Genomic DNA, 7557 nt, shown 5'->3' with positions numbered 1-7557 from the left:
ACTGTGAGCCGATACATTTACATCATAATTACCCAGGCTGTAGCATTCTGCGTGCCTCTATGACCCACACTAGGATTCCATAAGGAGGCCTGTGCGGCAGGAGTCCTGAGTGACTCAGAAGCAGATCCATACTCCCACCCCAAGTGGAGTCTTTAAATGAGACCTCAATCCGGGTGACAGCTCAATTTGACCTTGTGAAAGACTGAGCGGGACACTGGGCCTCCTCCTCTGCACATGGATACACAGGTGCGCAGCCCCACACATACATGCACAAATACCACCCCCACTCAAAAAAAGAGAAATTAGAAATATCACAGGGAGTAGGAAAAGCATCAGTCTTTGAATTATAGTTGTCATCCCTGTTATCTATAGGGAATCAGTCTTAAAGACCCCTGACAGACAGAAGTGCTCTCAGTATATGAGTTCCTTACACAAAATGGTGTGACATTTGCATATAACCTATTATATCTTCTGTTATACTCCTAAGTATTTCTCATTTATGTATAATACTGACATGATATAAATGCTATGTAAATAATTGCTGTACTATATTTTTTAAAATTTATGTCAGTTTTTATTTTAGAACTTCTTGCATATGTTCAGGCCACGGTTGGTTGAATCCATGAATTCGTTCCACACCAGTTCACACATCTTCACCTATAGTCAAACGTGCCTGGGGCCCAATATTCCTCTCCTAAGTTGCACACTACTCTGAAAATGGGCAGTAAGACTGGGCTAATGTTAAGTGAAAGAAAATGTCAGAAAATGTCTGAAAAACAGTATCTTTAAAAAAAAAATACGCTAACATCTGGATGGTGTACAGACTCAGGCTTTAACGTGTGTTTTGTGTGTTGGTTGGACAGTGCTGTGCCCAGTGGCTCCTGGACCCTGCAGTGGCCTGGCAGAGAGGCAGTACGTAGCGAGGTCCAGGCAGCTGTCACTGTCCAGTGTCCCTGCCAGGTCCACATGTTGTTGGCTCCTACTGTTCATTAGGCCCTGGCAGATGTTGGGTGGCCAGCAGAGTCAAGGGACTCTCTATGGCCATCAGCTAGAGCTTTTAAGGCAGGAGAGGAGGACCTGCTGACTGCCAGTGTGGCCTGTGTCTAGGAGACCAGTAAGGGAGAGACAAATGAATTCAACTTGTGCTCTTTGCCTCTCTTTACTCATTCGCATCTGTGGAGTCTTGAAATGAAGCTACTTTCTGCATGTGGGCACACATTTAGGACAACACACATACAAGGGCACATGTGGACACAGCTTTCTTCCTAGGCTTTGCTTCTGTGGATAGCAAAGACAGATGAAGCCTGGCCACCCAGCAGCTCTAAACCAGCCACTCACTTTCTGTAAACAACTCTTTAAAAATGCAGATTTTAGGCCTAGTCTGGACATGGTTGCGGAGACTCACTGGGGTAAGGCACAGGGTTCTTTTCCTGACAACATCAAGTTTGGTAATTACTTAGTCTTGGAACCATTTTCTGGGGTGATTAACTTTTTGATATTGCAGTATGGCAAATGTGTTGGGCCACATTCACAGCTGCCCTAGGATGCATGCTGCCTCTGGGCTGCAGGTGGGACATGCCTGATCTAGACTGTCCCTGTAGCTCCCTGATTGATGGCCAAAGCAGAGCAAGTTTATTGTCTCCCAGATCTGGAGGCTGGAAGTCTGGCAACAGGGGCCAGCAGATGTGTCTGTAACTATACTGTGGTCATAACTGATGTTTGCTGGCTGCCTTTTATCTTTGATGAGTATTTAATGTATGTTTAATTTTATCTTTCATAACAACCTTTGAAGAAGCTATTGTGATACCTGATTTAGAGATGATGCAACGAAAGAAATTAGGCAACTTGTGTATACATTCACAAGCAGTAGACGGTAGGGTGGGATTCGGATCCAAGTCAGAATGATCCCAGAGGTAGTGCTGTTCGTATTGGGTATTCAATTGTCAGGGGACATTCATCTACTATTTAAGCCAATTTTTCTTCGTTAGTCTTTCTGTTCTTCCCTTGCTATGACTGTATTCCTTCCTCTGTGTCAGATGACTGTGGAAGATTCCCAGACCTAAATGAAACTTCGTTTTTCCCGGGATCATGTCCCCTCTTTTTTCCTTGGACTGAAAAATCTATATCCTCTGGCCACAGACCCATCTTTTTAGAGCCCTGCGGTTTGCTGATGAGCATCTTAAAGTCTCAGGTGTAGACTGGAGCTGATTTTGGAAACCGTCCCACTTCACACACTGGCCAAATGTGTTCCTAGTAAATAAAACCTCCCAGTTTCCACACTTGATGTTGCGTTAAGCCAAGTACATACATTTCTGCAGGGATTTATATAAGATCACAGGCTGAACTCTAAGTACAGGAGAAGTGACTGGCACATTCAGATTGTGACAATTACAATAACAGAAACGACACAGGAAGGCCTGTGTGTGTGTGTGTGTGTGTGTGTGTGTGTGTGTGTGTGTGTGTGTGCAGTGTGCGTGTGTACCTGCCTAGGATCTTCTAATGCTAAACCGTCCTGACTCATGCTTTACTGGTACTGAATATTCTCTGATTATCTTGAGGTCAGCAGCAGGCTGCCTGCAACCCCCTCTTCGTCATTTACAGGCAGGATTCTACAAAGCAGCTGTTGAATTCCCTCAGTTGTGAAACTGAAGGTCTTAAATATACAACCATTCAGCTTACAATGAGAAGTTCTTGCCAGTGCTCCCCTTGAGCTACGCATGATCCTGGGCATCTAGGAGCTGACCTCCTGGACCTCTCTGCCTTGAGAGGTGAGGGCAGTGAGCACAGTCCCACAGAAGCTTCAAAGCCCAGCATGATGGTCATGGTGTCCTGCTCCCTTATACTCTCATTTCTGGTCTTTTCTCCTTCTCAGCTCTGCAAATTCAACCCACTGTGCTTATCAAACAAGAAAAGGCTGCTGTCAAACCATTTATTTATGGTTTGAAGGAAGATCAGGATCATGGAGCTGGACTTAGAAGTCCTCTATCCAGGGACGAAAGAGGAACATTTTCCTAGAGCCACAGCCGTTTGCCTCCCCCAGGACCTTGATCTTGGCAGGTGGTGTTGCAGGTCAGGAATCCCATGCCAACTCAGTAGGGAATAGGAGCCTTCAGGTCAGGATGGCCCTGCCTGCTTCAACAAGATGGCAGGAAAGTTCAGAGACACAGCAGAGTGAATGTCATGCCGGAAAGGTCATTGTGTGGAATGGAAGGCCTTCAGGCCCTGGGAAGAAGAGGCGAGTCTAAGCAGGGCCCTTGGTTTCCTGACACTCAGCAGGACAGTGCTGGCACCACAGAGAATCACCCAGTCTCTCTATGGAGCCAAATGGAGGTAGAAATGCTAGCAAGCTACTTGATTATTTTTATTCAAACGTTGTTGGCAATTTATCTAATATTATAGCCTCTTTGGGTGGTCTTATACATTTTTATTAATATATATTAACTGGAAAATGAATGGCATTAGTGTGCTCTTGCATAACTCATACTAATTAAGTCCAATCTCTCATTAAAAGTTTTTTGAGATTTCTTTATTTTTCTTATGTGTTTGAGTGAGTATGTAAGTACACCCATGTTGATCAAGGTCCACAGAGGGATTTGGATCCCCTCCAATGGGACCGTTGTCAGCTGCCATGTCGGTGCTGGAAACTGAACCCAGGCCCTCTGAAAGAGCAGCCGGTGCTCATTATCTCTGAGCCATCTCTCCAGCCTGAATCCAATCTCTCTTTATCCACCCTTCCTCCCCTCCCATTTACTTCCCAACCTCCATCAGTCTACATTTAGGTCTTCCTCTTAAAGCTTCCACATGTTAGAGAGAATCCACGGCATCCGCCTTCCCCTGTCAGCTTTGTTTCAGGTAACAATGTCTTCCAGTTCCACACATTTGCTTCAAATGACAGTGTGTTGATCTAATCTCATTATTTTTTACAGCTCTGTGGCTACTGTGGCCCCAGGACCAAGCCAGCCATTTCCTGGGGTTTCTGATCTGTGAGCCAGCCTCCTGTCTGGCTTTCCATATCATCTCTTCCTGTGTCACCTTCATATAAATGAAGCTCTCACCCCATACTACCCCACCCCCACCCCAGACCAAGCCTCTGCCCCATAGTCCAGGCGTCTCTTCTCCCTGCTGCTTTGGACTCTCAACCGAAGCTGAAAACCATAAACAGGAAGTGGGAAGCCAGAAAGGGTGAAGCTTGCTGTGTTGTGTTAGAAGTCTTTCTTTTTCAGTCTGGGGCCTGGAGGAAGAGTGGGGATCCTGGAAAGCTTCACTTGACAATGATCATTGAGACTGGGGATACAGAGAGCCCTGTTCATCCGTGTGGATGGTCCCCAGAGGTCCATGTGGTAGACCTCAGTGAGGCCCTGTTGACATGTGGCAGAACCTTGTGGGGGGTCTTGTGTGAAGGCTTTAGTCTTTAGTGTCGGACCTTTGAAGGTAATAGTGAGACTTTGCCTCTTCCTTGTATTTCCTGCTATAGATGCAAAAACACAACTGTCACCTCAAAGGGGATTGGATAGTTCATTCTGTAGCCAAGTACAAGTGACCATGACCTGAGAACACAGGTTTAGGTCACCCCAGATTCCATGATCCAATGTGGTAACACTTTCATGAAGTACCATAGATTTGTTGGAGAACAAAGAAAGCCATAAATCAAGACACTTTTCAAACACATTGGAGATATCAGAGGTGGGTTATAGCAAATTGGGGAGAACTCTGCTTAGCTAAGCATCTGACAGCATCCTTAGCCCATGGTTGGTGGAAACTAGAGTTTGGTTAAGTAGTAATACATTTCAAAAGGTCTTTATCTGTTATCTGTTAATCACTGGGTGTTAGATTGGGCACAGAGATGCACAAAGAAGGGCTACATAGGGGGCTAAAGCTAGCCCAAGGTAAACTGTAAACAGTCTCTGGAACTGCAACACTCCAAACTCCCCACAATCATTGAAGTGCTTGTCAGAAAACCAGACTTGCAGGAGCTGAAGATGTAGAATTTTTTTTCTAGGTGTTTTCCTTTACATCAGCCATGAAGCTAGAGGTTTTGCTCTGCCCCACACTTGTGTCATGACTGCCTTATCACAGGTGCAAAACCATGCAGCCAACTTATCAAGGGCGGAAACATCCAAAATTGTGACAAAAAAAACAAAAAAACAAAAAAACAAAAAACCAACAAAACCAACTTTGCTCTTCATAAGTTGAGTATCTCCTGTATTTGCCATAATGTTAGACACATTACTAACACAGGGCCAGCTGTAGAGAATTTTCTGGAAATTATTGGTTGGAATCCTGAGTTCAGGCACTAGAGAAAAAAACAACATGAGAATGAAAAAGACCAAGGAGCCGTTGCAGAAATAATGTGAGTATTGATTGTTTGAGCCATCGGGGCAAACTAGCACAAAACACTTATAAAACATCTGTCTAGAAGGTGCTATGTAGGCTACTGGAGGAGGACTGACATCAGTGGCCTACTAAGTTGTATTACTGGCCCGCCAGCAAAGAGTGCCCACTGGTGCAGTAGTGACATGACCACTTTCTGGTTGGATCTGAGGCCTGCTGTAAAAGAAAGAATTCATGCCTGGTACTGAAAAGTTGGTCAAAAGCTCGTGGGCTGAGGTCACGGGTGCTGGTGGGGAGGTAGTGCTGTTGTTTTGTTAAGTGGACATGATGTGTCCATCACATTGTTGTGCCATAGATTAGTGCTGCTGCCAGCTTTGGCCAGAGGAGCTTCTTTTTGTAGTGGGGCAGTTGCTGTAGGGATTCATAACTAGTTACAGTGCTGCAAATAAGTGATTTTTGGACATTCAACCCTGAGTGAGTGGATCATCTATATCACCCTCTCAAGGCTCAGGAAACTTCATAGAAGGGGCAGAAAGAATGTAAAGGCCAGCAGACGGGACAGAGCACTGTGGAGCATCTTTAGTTAAGACATGGTCATGTGCTCTCTAACTCTCAGCAGCTGTGCTTACCTGCACAAAGCCTGGGCCCATCAAACACTGTCACAGAAGGACGAGGGGCTCACAAGGTCTCTGCTTCCCTTGAGGATTTATAAGCAGTTAAAGGTTACTAGGGGGAAGAGGTTCATGAGGCCCTATCCCTCCCTGAGGACCTATTGGCAGCTAATGGTTTCTGAGGCAGGGAGAGAGACTATCTTCAGTGGTATGGCCACTGATACCTTACCCATACCCTATACATAACTTCTCACTGAAAGACAACAGAAGACCTGAAGTAGATGGGGCACATTAGGAAAGGGAGGGATTAGTGGGAGGAGGACTCGAACAAGGGGGGAGAGTAATGGGGGTCTTATACGACCAAAATACATTCTACACACGTATGAAAATGTCATAATGAAACCCATATTATGTATAATTAATATGGGCTAAGAAAAAACTTAAAATGAAAATAGAAAGTTGACCTTTGGCTTAAATCTTCTTCCACAACAGAGCTAAATATGGCTCACAGGTGCCCACCTTCCTGCTGTGTCACTCATGTGCTAAGACCTAAAAATAACTAGACAGATGTTAGCCTGTAGCAAGCATGGTGTGTGTATCCCACTGTGTGTATTTTCTGAGGAATTCTATTTGTCTTCCTATCCATGGTTGACATGTTAGAAAATTGAGTGCAAAAAATTGTCCTGAGTGTATAGGATTTCAAATGTCCTTTAAGATCTGTTTCAATTGCATGTATTCTCAAAGGAGAGCTATTACACTCAGTGTGAAATTCAAGAGGGATGTGTGTGTGTGTGTGTGTGTGTGTGTGTGTGTTCCCCAGGGGTCCTGGTTCCTCCAAGGGGCAAGGCCTGCTGCAGAGAATTGACTGTGGAGAGTTAGCTGTGGAAGGAGGTGTTTGTGGCACCATCTTGGGACAGAAGTCGCAAGCCACCAGGAACACACTGCAGCAGGCATGGAGAATGTGTGGTGGTGGACATGGAGAAAAAGATGGCCCCGGTGTCTTACCTGCATTGTGAGAGGAGGCATTTACCAACCTGGGGTGAGATTGCTGGCCCAAGATACGTGGGCAAAAGTTAATGGAGACTGTGGGTGAGTGTGGAAGAGATCTGGAATGGTGGCCTGCCACTCAGAGCTGGGTTCTGGGTGCTGGGCATTAGTCTCTGTAAATTTCTCCATCCCATACCCCCAAGATATAAACTATACTAAATTCACATAGACATATGTTATGTGGTTTGTCTGATGTAGGAAGTGGGCACGGTCGAGCCGGCCAAGATGGCACTCTGGCTGGCTGCCAATCCTTGTGACCCTCACTTGTTTGCTCCAACTCGCGCAAGCGCTGTAAGCTTGATCACGCGCAGCCTGCCTGACATGATACGTCACCGAGCATGATTCTATTGCGTGGCCCAATGATTTGCTGCTCTGCCTGCATGTTATCCCCGTGCTCATGTCCTGATTGGCTCCATGTGATGGTCTGATTGTGGGATGGACCTGATGAGGGTATATATTGTGGGATGACGAAGAATAAGGAGGAAAGAATTGCTTGAACCTCACCTTGGCATCCGTGTTGTCCTTTCCTCGGCTCTGCTGGTCAGAGTCTTGGTTCGCGGCAGTCTGA

Source organism: Nannospalax galili, unplaced genomic scaffold (genome assembly GCF_000622305.1).
Source record: "Nannospalax galili isolate Female #2095 unplaced genomic scaffold, S.galili_v1.0 scaffold698, whole genome shotgun sequence".
NCBI lineage: Eukaryota > Metazoa > Chordata > Mammalia > Rodentia > Spalacidae > Nannospalax > Nannospalax galili.
Note: the sequence above shows the minus strand (reverse complement) of the source record.